Source organism: Aythya ferina (genome assembly GCF_964211825.1).
Source record: "Aythya ferina genome assembly, chromosome: 3".
In the NCBI taxonomy this organism is placed as follows: Eukaryota; Metazoa; Chordata; class Aves; order Anseriformes; family Anatidae; genus Aythya; species Aythya ferina.
In genome coordinates this window covers 96,419,278-96,434,928 of record NC_140298.1, presented here as the reverse complement: position 1 = coordinate 96,434,928, position 15,651 = coordinate 96,419,278, and the positions used below count along the sequence as shown (strand labels likewise).

Here is a 15,651-nt window from a genome sequence, read left to right as displayed (position 1 = left end):
TCTTCTGATTAAATTTGCTGCTAATTTGGCAGCTCCAAACTAAGAAATACATGTATGTGAAATCAATGTGCTATTTTGCTGTTATTACATTGTTCAACATGCCTCTGGGTTGTAGACAAGCTATGTTTATCTGATCTTTTGAAGTCTAAGCTCCTTCAATCAAGCTAAAAGGAAAGCTCTTCTTGATTCATCATTCATTGCTATCTAAAAGTTTTCTTAAAATATTATCTTTATGAACAAAAGGGTCAAGTGGTGTCTCATTTACCAAGCACTCATTAAAAACTGTTTCTCCTTTCCCTCAAGTACAGCCTGTTTTTATTATTTCACATTGAGTTTTGAAATTGTTGAGATGGCTAGATCTATATAGTGTGTTCCATGCCATGGCTGCTCTAGGGAAGTTGTTTTGTGATGACTGGAGTGCCACTACAACTTTTTCAGCAAGACCTGAGATACCCTTCACTGAATTCAGTAGTAAGTTACTTGAATGTTTAGAGAACCACCATAGCTTGAAAATGTCTTGATGTAATGCTTAAAACATCTGTAAAGCACTTGGGAACAAGTTTGATAATGATATTCTTTTGATTATAATAATTGCTTTAATGGCAAAAATAACACATTCTCCTGCTGACTTTGATCACATTTCAAATGATTTTATTATTTTTTTTTTTTTCCCTGCATTGTAATCCCTTGTTCATCTATTGGATGAATTTGGGAAGCCTCTGTTATTTCAAAACACAAGACAGGTATTAGAAGTACCATGCAACAGGACAGGGATATTAGGGTTATTTATTCATATCCATTAAACACTGTTGTCTTTAGTACAAAGAAACACCATGTGGTTTTATTATCCAAATACTTTTGGCTTATCTTTCTAATGAAAATATATGATCAACTCCACTATGTTTAAACTACTTCAGCACTGAACCTGGACAGAAATCAAAGCAGCCTACTTTTCTTAGACAAATTATATAAGTGGCCCAAAGAAAATACTGTAACCAGCTACAAAGGGCTATGTTGCAGAGCTGCTGTACTCATGTTCTGCAGAAAACTCTCCTGGGACATACCTGTGTATGTCCCACACAGAAGCCTAAGCAGTCAGATGTGTTCAGACTGTCTAACATGGTATTATTGTTATCCTGGTGGATGTGGTACTGCCCACTTCATACTGCACAGACTAGATCCCTCACTTGGAGAAAAAAATGATCTGCAGGCCCCTTTTTTAACATCAGAGGTGTCAAGCCATGTCTCTAGCAAGTGTCATGATCACCCAGGCAGGAGCATTTTCCATTTCTCTTTCTCCTTTGGAAGATAAACCAGTGAACAGACAGAAATAGGAGAGGCAGGAAGCCAGAAAGCATAAGCCAGAGGCAGAATATGGGGATTCAACTGCTCTCAGACTGAGAAAGAGTGATCAAACGCTACTTCAGGAGTGATCTAACCATTAGACTATTATACCATTGGGAGCTATCACTCCTGCCGATTTGTCCTAAGAAGAGTGACAGGTAGGTGCAACCTGTGTAGCTGGAGATGCCTGGTACTTTTTATATTCTCCACTGGCGAGACAGACGTGAGAATTAACTGAAACAGTTTGCTAGACATGTCTGCTATTTTTCACCCATAATGTCATCTTCTGTACCAGAATTGTACGTGCCAATTTTAAACAGGCACTTGAGGTTCTAAGAAGCTGGCTTTTTCTAGAAATTCTGTCTCACTTGGGTGTTACATCTGATTGGTTCATTTGATCAGCTTTCCATGAAAAACTTTGAAACAACTTCTTAATATGTATAATAAAATATTATACAGTCCTAATAAAATTCTAATAGACTCTCTTCTGCAACATATTTCATCATTTAAGATATCATCTCAAATTCAGTAGCTTTTATTAAAGTTATTTGCAACTTTTTTTCTTTAAGTTTAAGTTTTCTTTCAAATGTATTCGCCTTATTATTATTAAGCCTTATTATTATAAACTCCTTGTAGAAGTTTCAATAGAAATGCCCTAATTTAAACACCAAACCAAGTGATTCAAGATTAAAGACTAAAATGAATTGATTTTTCCTGACTATGGGGGAAAAGACTGTTTCATTTTGCAATTAATGAATGGTCTGCAATTGCACCAAGACTCTAACCTTTTTACCTGCCCTGACTGAGTTATTTCTTTTCATGGCTAAGTGAATATACTCCAGTCTAATTTTTATCTCATAAGCAGTGCATCCATTTGAAATGTTGAATTGTTTATTTAAAGAGTTAATATATAAAGTCACCATGAACATCAATATGATATCATAAGTCCACTTTACACAACCTCTCTAAGAGATAATGAACAAAGGGTTCAAAAAGCACACGTCTTTGGGACTATACGAGATGGCCAAGTATTTAATTTTAATGGAATACATGAAAATCCTAGACAATACAGAAACTAAGTATTAGAACATTCTCATCTTAAGTGGAAATAACACTGTCTCTACAGATTTCTAAGTAGACTTAACATGAGATAGTGTTCGATTTTGTAGCATTTGGAATGTCTTAACCATACCTTTGTTTACATTCATGCTCGAAATCTTACTGACTTCCCATTTCTTTTCATGCAAAACCCAGAGGTCAGGAGAATGTCAGCTAAAGTGGTGGAGCATGAATGAGAAGATTGGACCAGTATGTGGTTAAGAATGTGGCATAAAAAAAAAAACACAGAAGGGTATGAAAAGAGGAGAATATACTCTATTGCCAGCAGAATGTTAATAAGTGAATATAAATGGCTGGTGCTAAAATGAGGACAGATGCACAAAAACACAGGATGCAGAAACAAGACATCTGAGAATTAAGATGCATATCCTAATTCGGACAGTAAAATATAACTTCAGGAAGAAAGATTCCATAAAAATGGAAGTAGTTATTCAAAAGCAGAGGCATCTCAGTGCTTCATGGAGGTACAAGAATGATCCAGTTTCTGGGAGTATATATGTGAGACACAAAGAGGACACAAACTGATATGTTGGAGATTTCCAAGTACTCACGTGCAGAAAGATGGAAAATTGAAATAAAAGATGAGGATATACTCAGGAACAGTTTAGGGCATTGGGATCACAGAGAAGGAGATAGTATGACAGCAGAGACCTGAATAATTCTAAGTGGACCAAAATCCCACTTGAGCTTGAAAGAAGCTGTAAGTTTATAAAAACAATAAAGGGACTAGACTAGACACTGGCATAGTTTCCAAAAAAAAAAAAAAATAAAAAAATAAAAAAAAAAAGTAAATTCTTTCAAAGGTACTAGAAGATGCTGTAACTCATTACAATTACAATTACTCATTACAAAAAAAAAAAAAAAAAAAAAAAAAAAAAAAAACCACAGGCAGTAATGAACGAAGACTCTATTAAATGGATGGATTATCTTATCTAGTGTGGAATTTCAGTGGGATAATATTAGATGCACTCTTGTTACACTCTAATAAGTTATGAAGAACCCTGCATTCCACTGTGATGGGAATTTTGTACTGGAAACATCTGTGTCCTTCTGTCTTGAAGAACAAAGTTATTGCATACATCATTGAAAGTATATTGAATAGTAAAATAATCAACATGATAGTAAGCAGGTAACAGTAGTAGTAACTACTGACATTGAACAACTGATGTTTTGGTTTGTGCCTTACTCTTAACATTTCATAAACTTGAAGTCTGTTTGCTGAAAGAAAAGGTCTATTTATAACATTTACCAAAAAGTAATTCATTTGATAGTGCTTCTTCCATGGAAGTTGGTATGTTACACAGTGTACTGGTTCTTCTTTATATTTTAGTTTTTCTCTATTCTCTCCTAGTTCTTAGACCATATTGTGATGTTGCATCACCCTTATCATCTCTGCTGATGGCTATAAATTATTTTCTCCTATCTGAATCATAATTAATGTAGAGATATCAGATAGCACTGACAGTTCTTACTCTCATAAAACACTCAGGAGGTTCTTTTTCACAGCTTACTTAGGAAAAAAAAAAAAAGTAAATAAATACATTTTGCCTTTACTACATTCTGTAAATCTATAAATGTAATTATATATTTAAAATGCAAAACTTCTAAAATATGTCTGGGATCATGGTTCACTGCAACACCAAGCTGCATCTTAGCTTCTGTGAGAGAGACTACTAACTCGTGCTAACACAGCTCCACTACAGCAAGAGTGAATATGGTCTGAGAATACATTTCTGCATAAGTACAGAACTGTCTCTTTACCATGTCATGTTATTCAGATACATTCTGTTCTCTATAGAAATCAGAACTGTGTGGGAAACCCATTTTTCTAGCAATATGATATTTAGAGATTCCAAATATTTCCATAGTCTGCATCAATATGAAGCCAAAATCTTTTGATACTTTATAGAGAAATAAGAGGAAAACTTAGAGAAAACAAATCTAGCAGTGAGGATGGAGAATCTGAAGTTGCAGATGCTGTAGCCCATCTGAGAAGTCATACAAAACTCTTGGGAGAAACTGCATTTTGGAGTTGTCAGGTTTTCTGTTTATAAAAATAAACAAAAAAGGGCCCCATCACAAGTCAGTGCTTGTAAGAACATTGCATTACCAACCTATATTATTGCTTCCCTTTCCTGGGTTTTCTAAACATTCTTCAATCTCAAAGTCAACCAAATTTTAGTGTTAAAACAAACAAACAAGCAAACAAACAAACAAAAAAATTTATTTTCTTATTGTAGTTGCACAACAGAGCTAATTTAACTAGATATACCTAATTTTATCATATGAGAAGAGATTCAAAAATGTAAATAAGATGAGAAAAAAATATTCAAATATAATTGCATATATAACTTTTAGGTTAGTAAACATTCTGAAGTATTAATTCATGATGTGCTTGTTATTCAAGAAAAAAGTTACCCATCTCATATCTTTACAATTATTTCAAATAATCCTTAGCTGCAAGAATGTAACTCTCATGATCATAAAACAGCGTGACATTTCATCAGAGATGTAAACTGATAGGAAAGAATACATTAATCCTATACTAAAATAGTTATTTTACACTAGTTACTACAACTGGGTTTGTGTGGAATACCTTAAAAAATATATATTTGATGAAAGTAGGAACAGCCTGTCACACCATCAATTCTGTATGGCACAGCAGCTTGCTAACTGCTTTTTTGATCACTTGAGTTGAAGACACCCACCTAATGTCAGTATTCTCAGCAGTCTACTATGAGTGAATTCTGTCCAAACTCATCCATATCCTGTTTCTTGAGGAACACACATAGTCACAGATCAAATTCTTCACAGATTAAATTTGTCCTTTACTGTAGCTGTATAGACAGCTACTTGTATAAAGGTACAGAACTAACTTCAAAAGTATAACAGCTCCATGCCTACTACATGACTTACCAAGGGACTAAGGGCATGCATTCTTTCATGAGTAATGTAAGGTGAGGAGAAAGGCCACAAAAGACTAGGTCTTGGGGATTTGGCTTTGTATTAATTCATATATTTGTGTGCAAGTGAACTGAATTTGAATTGACACTGTGTTATAAAACAAGTTTCATCAGTTAGCTGAGGCATTATACAGATCCTTCAGGCCAACTTTTCAGATCATGGTTTAAATGCTACTGTTTTGTCATTTATTTTTTTTTTATTTTTTATTTTTTTCCTGTATGTGAAAATAGTGGGTTTTCACAGAATCATAGAATTGTAGGGGTTGAAAGGAACCTCAAGAGATCATCAGGTCCAAACCCCTGCCAAAGCAGGTTCACTAGAGCAGGTTGCCCAGGTAGGTGTCCAGACGGGACTTAAATATCTCCAGAGAAGGATATTTTTGGTTTTGTTGTTTTGTTTGTTTGTTTTTGTAGGCAGGAAATAAGAATCCCCAAAATGTAGCTTAGAAAAGAATTGTAGAACTGGTTAAAAAGAGACAATCTTAGAGCTGTTGGTATTTCCAGTCTGGCTCACACAATGTTATCCTGAAGATGAATGCAAAGCAATACCACAAATGTTTAAACACCCCATAGCCCAGCACCTGGATTTGTCAGCTGCTCATCATTCCCCATGCATTCTTACAGCAGGTGACTGCTCCTCAGTAAGGAAAAATCATGTAAAAATCCAGCAACTGGAGTTCTAACAGCAGGAGGATGTAAGATCCAAACAACCTATTAAATGCATGCAGATGTTTCAGCTGCTTCAGTTAAGGTATATCTTCCCTGTAGCATTAACGACAGTAGCAAGGTTTTGCTCCTAGTCCGGCTCTCATTCATGCATTAAAATCCTCTGGCCTATTTTCTGAGATATTTTCAGCCTAAATTTGTTAATTTAACTCAGGGTGTAGCCAAATCCCCAAGGGAGACTTTTGCTCAACCTGGCAACCTGTCTGATTTGCATCACAAAGGTGGGCTAGAACCACTTAAGAGCTGCTAATCCTGCAACACCTTCCCTGGAAAAGGAATGAAATCAAACCGGGAACTTTCTTATTTATGAAAACATCACTCTACCATTCTTTGCTGGGCAGAGGCTCAATCAAAAATAGCACTGGTAAGAACAAAAAGGGCTGAGCCCACCTGGCCATAAAGCACCACACTGGGAAATGATTAGGTATCAGGATTTTCTGAGAATTAAATCCTTTCCTTTTGCTATGTAACATTCAAATGTTAGCAAATCTGAGTAAGTACAACAGTTACTGGCCAGCTACTCACTTGGTTTTTCTGGAAATTGGTGCTAAAATTATAGTGGGAATTAGAATGTGAAAGTGGCAGGTATGTAACAGTACCCAACAGAAAATATATCAGATGACAAAAAAATGTTCCATCATTGAAAGCTGCTCACTTGCCTTTCTTACCATACCTAACTGAATTTCTTCCAGAACACGTTTTAATTGCTGCTTATAAACTGAAAAATAGTTTGCAAAGTCAGATTTATGACTTTTTAATCATTTAATGTTACTGGATAATTCATCTTTGGGGGAAAACTATTCTGTTTTCTGTTACCTTCCATTGTAACAACTAGCTTTTGAGTAAATGTTGTTCCGTGGCTGTGCTTCTTTCATGTTACCCAGGTTTTCTTTCCTGTTTCTTCAAACAGATCCTCATCGAAGAACGCTCAGAGCTCTCACCAAAGCAGCTTTACTGCTCAGCCTGCAGGATGCACTTTGCAAAGAGGAGAGGTGTCCCTCCCAGCGCTGAGGTCATAATCACTGCTCTTTTCTTTAGCTGTCCTCTTTTCTCTCAGGGTTGCAGGCTGCATTGATTATACACTGATAGCTCTTAAATCACTGCTAATGGCAAGCATATTTTTAGCAATCGGAATAAAATTCACAACAGGAAAGTGCAGGTGGTTGTGAAATACTGTTTGAACAATTTCTCTGCCAAATTTTCTAGGCCCTAGGCTAATTTTAACACATGCATGATAGGTTTGAGCCTTCTGGAAAAGAAAACACATAGAGGGAAATTGCAATAATTTTAAACATTTTTTTCAGTGTTTCTGAATAACAAAGTTGTTAAAAATATACAACATGAATGCTGTACAATTTTTTCAATGACTGTTTTTGCTTTGAAACTACAGGAAATATGTTATACGAGAGACGATGAACTCTAACATCACAATTTTTCATGGAGATAAGATGCAAATGAGTTGATACACAAAGATTAGGAATTATAAAACATACTCTAAATAGACTCTCAGTCTATTTTTTTCCTCCAGATACAAATTCCACTAGGCTGAATACTGCTGATTTCCATGACATCAAAACCTGTCTTTTGTTCAAGAGCCAAATTTTTACTTAAATGAGTAATCCCTGGCTAATACAAATAACAAGAGATAAATTACAGCCAAATGAATGAAGAGTGGACCTTTATTTCTTTAATTCCAAGCACATTGTGTGTGTTTGGGGCATTGGATGAATTTAAATTTGCAGTGATGGAATGGGAAGAAGATTGAGGCAGCACTATAGGCAGGACAAAATGGGAGGGCAAATATGCCCCTCTAGTCTCTCATAAAGTGATATCAAAGAATTTATAAAGACTTACTACAAAGAAAGCACCTGCCACATCCAGCAAGAGTACCAACTGGTAGCAGCAAAGACCACATAAAAAAAGCCACAACATTTTATGAACATGACATATTGCACAACTATTGGAGAGCGAAAATGGAGAATAATAGTGTAATAAAACTTGTCTGTCTTTTCAAGTTTCCATTCCAGAAGTTAAGAAGTTGTAATTATTTTAATGTGATCCTACTGTTACTGCTCATAATCTGCTTATGAAAAGATAATAAATATCAGAAATTAAAAAATAAACAAATCACATCTGAGAATTCTTATTCCCTGTTCTTCTTAAGTACTAATTTCAATTTCTGTCTTCTTCTGACGAATTAAAATCCTTGCAACTTGTGACTTCTCGGGTGTACTGCATCTCTGTGCAGATAAATGCTAAAATTTAATTGTATTTCATGTGAAGAAAATAAGAAGAAAGTGACATTTTAAAAATTATTTTATTGAATTTACAATATTGCCATTATAAACTAACAATATAATTTTACTATTATTTTACATTTACTATATTAAAATGATAATAAACTACTAAATTATGTTCTGTGATAACAGTGGTATATCCCCCTTGGTCTTGGGGTTGCACTCTGGTTGTTTTATAATTTTATAGACAAGAAAACTATTTTTTCCATGAGCATTTTTTCTCTAGTTTTTAAACTCAAAATCTCACATGACTGCATTCTCTTTAGAGAACTTTTCATTGTATCAGCACACTCATTTTTCATGTTGCTGTGATATTTCATTTGACCTTTTTTTGTCTTAAAAAAAGGTCAAAGGTCTCATAGCTTTTGAAATCAAACCATGAATTCTGTAACTGATTTCCTTTCTTCCAAATAAAGCAAAATACAGATGGTTCTTGTCATGTCTTATCATAGTTTAATTGTGAACATGTGACAAAATTTTAAAGGTGTTTTATGTGGTCATTATGACTTTAATTTCCCTTTTTTCCCTGCTTTATTAAACCATTAAAACAAAGTTGCTAGCATTGTGCTTAACTCAGTTTTAACAGGCATGCAGTTTGTCTCAGTGACCAGAGAGGATATGTCTTGTGAATGAGATTCAGCTGGTCTAAAAAGTTTGAAAGAACAAAATTATCCTTTGTGTAGCTATCCTTCAGAGCTGGTAAATATCTGTAACCAGCCATGGCAATGCTTTGTAATTCAAGACCAAATATTTAGAGTAAGTAGTTATTTCTTATAATATACACATTTTGATTATTTTCAATGTATTTGAATATACTAACTGGTCTTAACAACTCCAACAGTATCAGAAATAGAACTTACAACATCACTGCAAGTTATAATACATACAAGTTTTTGAACCTTGTGATTTACACTTCTGAACTAACAAATGCACTTTTAACTCAATAATTATCTTCTGTCATTGCTCTTTCATTCAGTTCTGTAACAAATTTTACAAAAAAAAAAAAGTTCTATTACAATATTTGAACCCTGTTTTAACTGGTTAGGGAGGACACCTAGGAGGATACCTTTCTCTTAGTTGTTTTGTATAGTCTTCACTTAAGCTTGGAGCATGCAAAAGCCTGTATTTATGCTTAACATCAAACATGTAAGTAATCGATATCTTAAAACTGCCTCTCCTTTAAGTGATTGCATTAAGCAAATTCTCACAGTGTTGCAGTGATTGTTAGCAATAAGATAACTCTTAATTTCTGTGTTTTGAGAGGTTAGAACCTATTCCACCTTTGCTTTTGTTGCTACTTTCACCGGGGAATATGATCATGACTAGCTCCTCATTTTGATGATATTGTGGCTGCCTCCCTTTGGCCTTTTGTTTACTGATATGATTATCTAAAGATATAAAAAGGTACTGCAGCCTCACAGCAAGCTCCAAACTTCAAAGGTTAGCATTTTATAACTGCATATTGAAACAACAGTAAAAGTTTTCAGAGTTTTTAAACAGAGCCTGCTAAAGTAATATTCATAACAAAGATTTTTCCCAGGCCACAGTCTTTTTATAATAACAATCTATTTTACACTCCTTTCTGAAAACAAACAAACAACAACAAAAAAAAAATCAAGGGAAAGAACATAACCATTAGGAAAGTAATAACAGTAATAATAAAAAAGGCACCCAAACATCACAATTTGTCACTTTCATTTTTATTTTTCATTATGGGTCAGTTGCACTGCAGATGGCTTCAATAGTTTCTGCAATTTGTGTAAAAAGTGTAAGTAGTGTAAGTAAGGAATCTTCAGGTATTTCCTCTAAATCTAGAAGTATTTTCCACACTTAGCATGGGGGATGCAAGTCTACAGAATGTTTTTACTGATTTTTTACTATTAAGACAGTATTTCTTAGCTGCTTTCTCCATACAGTTTGAATGATTAAATGATGGAATTTTTAGTTTTTTTTTCATAGCTATCGTGTATTTGGATTGGAAAAATAAGAATAGCCAAAGAACACCATCCAAGGATACTTTATATTCACTTAAATCATACTGTCATTAGGTAGATAAACTAATTGATCTTTCCTGAAATTCGCCAAGCACAAACACACTTATTATAAGAGTCATGAAACATTGAGACATCCATGAATCTTGCATATTTCTGTCCCTGAATTTTTGTTTCCTGAAATATGTTTCAAAAAAAGACCAGCTATACAGACAGTACATATTATGAAAGTACTCTGTGTTTACTTATTTGTATTTTCTGTTATTATTTCTCTTCTAGGTAAATAGTACTATACATCTGTACACCAGTACTATAATACTTTATTAAAAAAATTAAAACACACATAATTGGAAACCATAAATTACTAGTTAGAAGTGATCTTTGCACTGTTATATTTCAAATTACTGTTTCTTGTCTTTGAGAATTTCAAATAGTCAAGGAATTAAGCAGTCTACAAAAACATCTTCCTGAAAGCTAGCTTGCCAAGATTTTGACAGACTTTACTAATATCACCTAGGCTTTTTAGCATATAAGAAATTCAGGATATAGGATGGACTTTTTATAGAACAAGACAGATTAATTCTTAATGAAGTCAGTGGTACAGAATGCATGTACCCTGTGTTGAATTTTTTGTTTGAACTCAGCACTGAAATAAATCAGCATTCTCTAGACAATCACTATTAAGTGATCACATTGCAAAGTTAAAAGCAGACAAACCATTTTCTGCCTGACATCTATAATTATGTATGTATCCCTTTATATGTACATTTTTTGAATGATATGAAGAAAATCAAGGGCTTGGTATTTTTACAAACTATACGGTTATCTCCACTAGTATCTCCACTACATCGTTGTTATAGAAGCTACAATCTATTTATACCAAGAGCCAAAAGATTTTTGATTATATTAAATAGTAAATATTTTTGTTATAGAGAAGTTTGAAGTAGACAGTAGGGATTACTGACCAGCAACTGTTCTGTTTACTCAAGTTAATCTGATTTCAGTCAAGCCATGCATAGGCTATTTTGGCCCACTGCTTGAAAAAACACTTATGAGGCACCACTATCTGTCTAAAAGATTAGAAGCTATGTTCTATCCATGTTCTATCTATACTCACTTCTCAAAGAAGCACAAGTAGTTACAACAGAACTTGTTTTATGTTTGTATGTTGAACAAATACAACAGAGTCTGTATTTGCCCCTAATTTCTACCACCGTCACCCCCCAAAATACATATATATACACATTTTTTTTTTCAAAATTAATTTGTTAAGTAGGGTTTGATGCTAGTTGTAATTAGATTGTGAACCAAAAACCAACCAACCAAAAGAACCACAAAAAGCACCGACATGAATGCAGACATGACTTTGAGTTGGGAATTTGGGAATTTCATCAACAGTACCACTGGATCACGGTGTTTCCTATCTGTGTAATGGCAAACAGATACTGATATTAAATGGCAGGGTTTAGCCACAGAAAGGACAGTAATGCATGGGTCACTGGAATTGCAATTGAGATAATTATGTTTCAGTGAGCTAGGAAATTATTCCCTCTTCTGACTTAATCTGTGAGCAAACAATTCAGAGCCTTTGACATTAATTTAATCAGGAGGAAAGAGCGAATCCTAAATCAGGTATCTATGATGTAGATCTATTAACTTTAAAGAAGTCTTGATATCTGCATAAAGGGACAATTTGAATAAACAAGCTACTTCCCAAGTTTATGTTTCAAGAAAGAATTGGTTTTGTTTTTTCTTCTTGTCATACAGCATCCCTTGGATGCCCACACTTCTGATCTCTTCCTCCCCAGCCCAGGGACAGCATATGGGTGTCAAACACCCTCCACACAGAAGTATTTCAAATCCTAATCTGCCTTTCATTTGCCTTTGCTTACAGTATAAAACCTCATTTTTTATGCAGCAAGTCTAGTCCAATCTATGTATCACCTCAATCGAGCGAGATGATTCTCCCACCCTACTCTGCTCTCATGAGACACCACCTGGAGAACTGGACCTCAGCACTGGGCCCCCCAGCACAAGAAGGACACGTAAGTATTAGATCAAGTCCAGAAAAAGGCCACGAGGATGATCAGGGGGCTGGAGCACCTCTCCTGCAAAGACAGGGTGAGGGAGCTGGGTCTGTTCAGCCTCGAGAAGAGAAAACTCTGGGGAGACCTTATAGCGGCCTTCCAGTACCTCAGGGGCGGCTTGCAGGAAAACTGGGGAGGACTCTTTGTCAGGGGGTGTAGTAACAAGACAAGGAGTAATAGCTTTGAACTAAAAGAGGGGAGATTTAGGTATTAGGAATGAATTCTTCACTCAGAGGTTGTTGAGGCACTGGCACAGGTTGCCCAGAGAAGCTGATGAAGATGCCCCATCCCTGGAACTGCTCAAGGCCAAGCCGGATGGGGCTTTGGGCAACCTGGTCTGGTGGGAGGTGTCCCTGCCCATGGCAGGGGGGTTGGAATTAGGTAGCCTTTAAGGTCCATTCCAACCCAAACCATTCTGTGTTTTTGTGATTGTTTTGAACATCTCGATTATAAATGCTTTGTAGCATTACTGTAGAACAGAAGAGCCTATCCTGTTTTACTGCACTGCCGCTTGCTTCTAATGGGTGTAAATGAGAACTGAGTCCTTTAACTACTTGTAAGTCATTTTAAATTGCTCCCTACCGTAAATGAGTAAAGAGAGCATTTCTGGAATGTAGGACAAAGAACTCCTCTTTTCTGACCTTGGGATAAAATATATCAGGTAAAATTCTATCTTTAGCTCTGAAAGCTTTTATTGGAAGTGCCTGATATAATTGTGCCATTATTTTAAGTTTCTGATCCTATCTTTATTGTTAGTATTCTCTTCTGGCATATTATGCTACAGTTCTGTTTAAATTGTAATTATTTTTAATAATATCTTTTAGGCTTGACTAAGTTGTCTTAAAAAAATCTATACCAGTTATTACTTGTGTGATATAGCTCGGCTGTCACTGATGTGCTTTTTCATTACTTGCAGAATATTTGCTTCTTAATTTAAAAATATGACACCACACATATTTTCCATCTTCTATTAATCTTGGAACTACAGAAATGCTAATTGAACAATTGATTACAACACCAGGAGGATTGCAATATTTTTTTCTTAACTGCCTCTTACAATAGAACAATCTATTTAATCAATTTCATCATATTTATAATATGGCATAAATGCACCCTTAGTAAAAAATGACCTGTAACATGTACTTTTACCTATTTTTGCATATTTTTAATAAGGATATGAGGAAATATTCCTTCTCTCTCAATCTTTTAAAATTAAAAAAAAAAATCTTTTCCACTCATTTATGTTGCCTCCATCACTCCATCAGCACACCTTCGTCAGTTTTTTAATTTACTATATTGCGTTTTGCAAAATCAACGTTAAAATGCACAGTAGCTTTTAAACATCTGGGGCGAACCATTTGAGTGCAGCTTAAAAAGCTGGCAAACATTTTCCTTGAGCTTCTCTCTCTTTCTCTCTCTCTCTCTCTCTCTCTCTCTCTCTCTCTCTCTCTCTCTCTTTCTCTCTTTCTCTCTCTCTTTCTCTCTTTCTTTAGGGAAAAGCCCATTCTGAAAATACTACCTGGCACTTCCATTTGGCAAGTGAGATAGAGTTGCCATGAGGGAGCAGTATATACAAACAGCACAGTTTGAACATGGTTTTAGCCCAAACAATCTGCACAGACTGGGGCTTTTGAGGCTTGTACTAAATGGCCCCATTTCACAGGGGATCCACAACTACCATCAGCCCGTAACTTGCAACAGAGCTCATTTAAAAGCTAAATCACCCACTCACTAAATAAGGGACTTGGTTTTCAGATGGGCTTAAGCTGTCAAAGCGCAGAAGTGAATGTTGTTAGAAATGTTGAAATATGTTTATTTCTCTAAAATACTGGCACTATTTGCTACATAAGATTCAGAAGAAAACTTATTTTCAAAGTAATGAACTAGAAAAATTAAGAATAGCTATCAAAATAGTTACAATATATGAAAAAAAAAAAAAAGATTTTCATTAATGACTTTATTTCATGTATGTTCATAATTCACAAAATTTCCACCATGAATTCTTATCCTGGTGGTTATTACTTTTCAAAGATGCAAACAGTTGAAAGTCTGTCCCTAAACTTTTGAGAATGGTATTTTTTTATTACTATTTTTTATTTACTGCTTTTAAAAAATGACATTTTTTTCTCAGAAGCACATTCCTTTTCTTGGTTCCTACTACAACTGGAAAATGGAAAAAATGGAAATGGAAAAGGGCAAAATGGAAATCAATTTTTAACAATACATCATTTCTATTTTCCATTTTTAGGGTTGCGTAAATTCAAACAGACTACCTCAATTCTAAACCTTCTGAAGGACGTGTGGATCATTTATTAGTGTGTTGTTGAGCCTTTCCTACTCCCTCCTTGCAAAGGAACACATCTATCTGTAACACAAGGGGGTTTAACGTCCAGCTGCTGTTTTACACTCCAGAGTGTTTTTTGACGCCAGTATATCCCCGGAACACTGGCATGTTTATTACTAAGATCTATTATCACCTGAAAAATACTATGGGACTTAAAACATCTCTCTACCTGTGGAATACAGAGAAGCTCATTCATGCCTTTATCTCCCACAGAATAGACTGCCCTAATACTCTGCTCATTGATCTGCCAAACAGACAGATTACTGAGCTTCCCAGCTGTATATCACAAAGAAACACAAGCGTACTTCCTTGGTGATAGTGTCACTACATAGCCTTCCCATAAAACAAAGAGAGAAATTCAACGTTTTTATGTTAGACTATAAATGAAAAGACGGTGGTAGCTAGGAACATCAGTAAATCTAGAAGTCTTTTTTTCAGTTCTACAAATGTGATTGAACCTCTTTACAACCAGGCTGAATTCACAGAATGATTTCGTAGTATCTCATGATAGAATGACATTTTTTTCTGTACAGAATACTAGTAAGGTTTAATTCTTCCCAATGCAATTAACTTGTTTCCTACTAATTTATCATATAGATGATGCTCGATGAAGACAAACACAAGACTGTACTAAATATAATAGTGATTCATGAATGTTCATTGTAAGTACATTTCCACAAAAAGTTGGGTTCACTCCTCCAAGCCTGGACTCCTAATAAGCAATTACAGGACCATGGAATCTTTCTGAAGAAAGGATAGATCATGTATAATTCCATACAA

At 35.0% G+C, this 15,651-nt stretch overlaps 1 protein-coding gene across 1 annotated transcript in view; it reads right to left on the bottom strand.

Moving 5' to 3' along the window:
• CSMD1 (CUB and Sushi multiple domains 1) overlaps positions 1–15,651 on the bottom strand; it is a 1,186,176-nt gene that overhangs the window by 727,612 nt on the left and 442,913 nt on the right. The window lies entirely within an intron of this gene.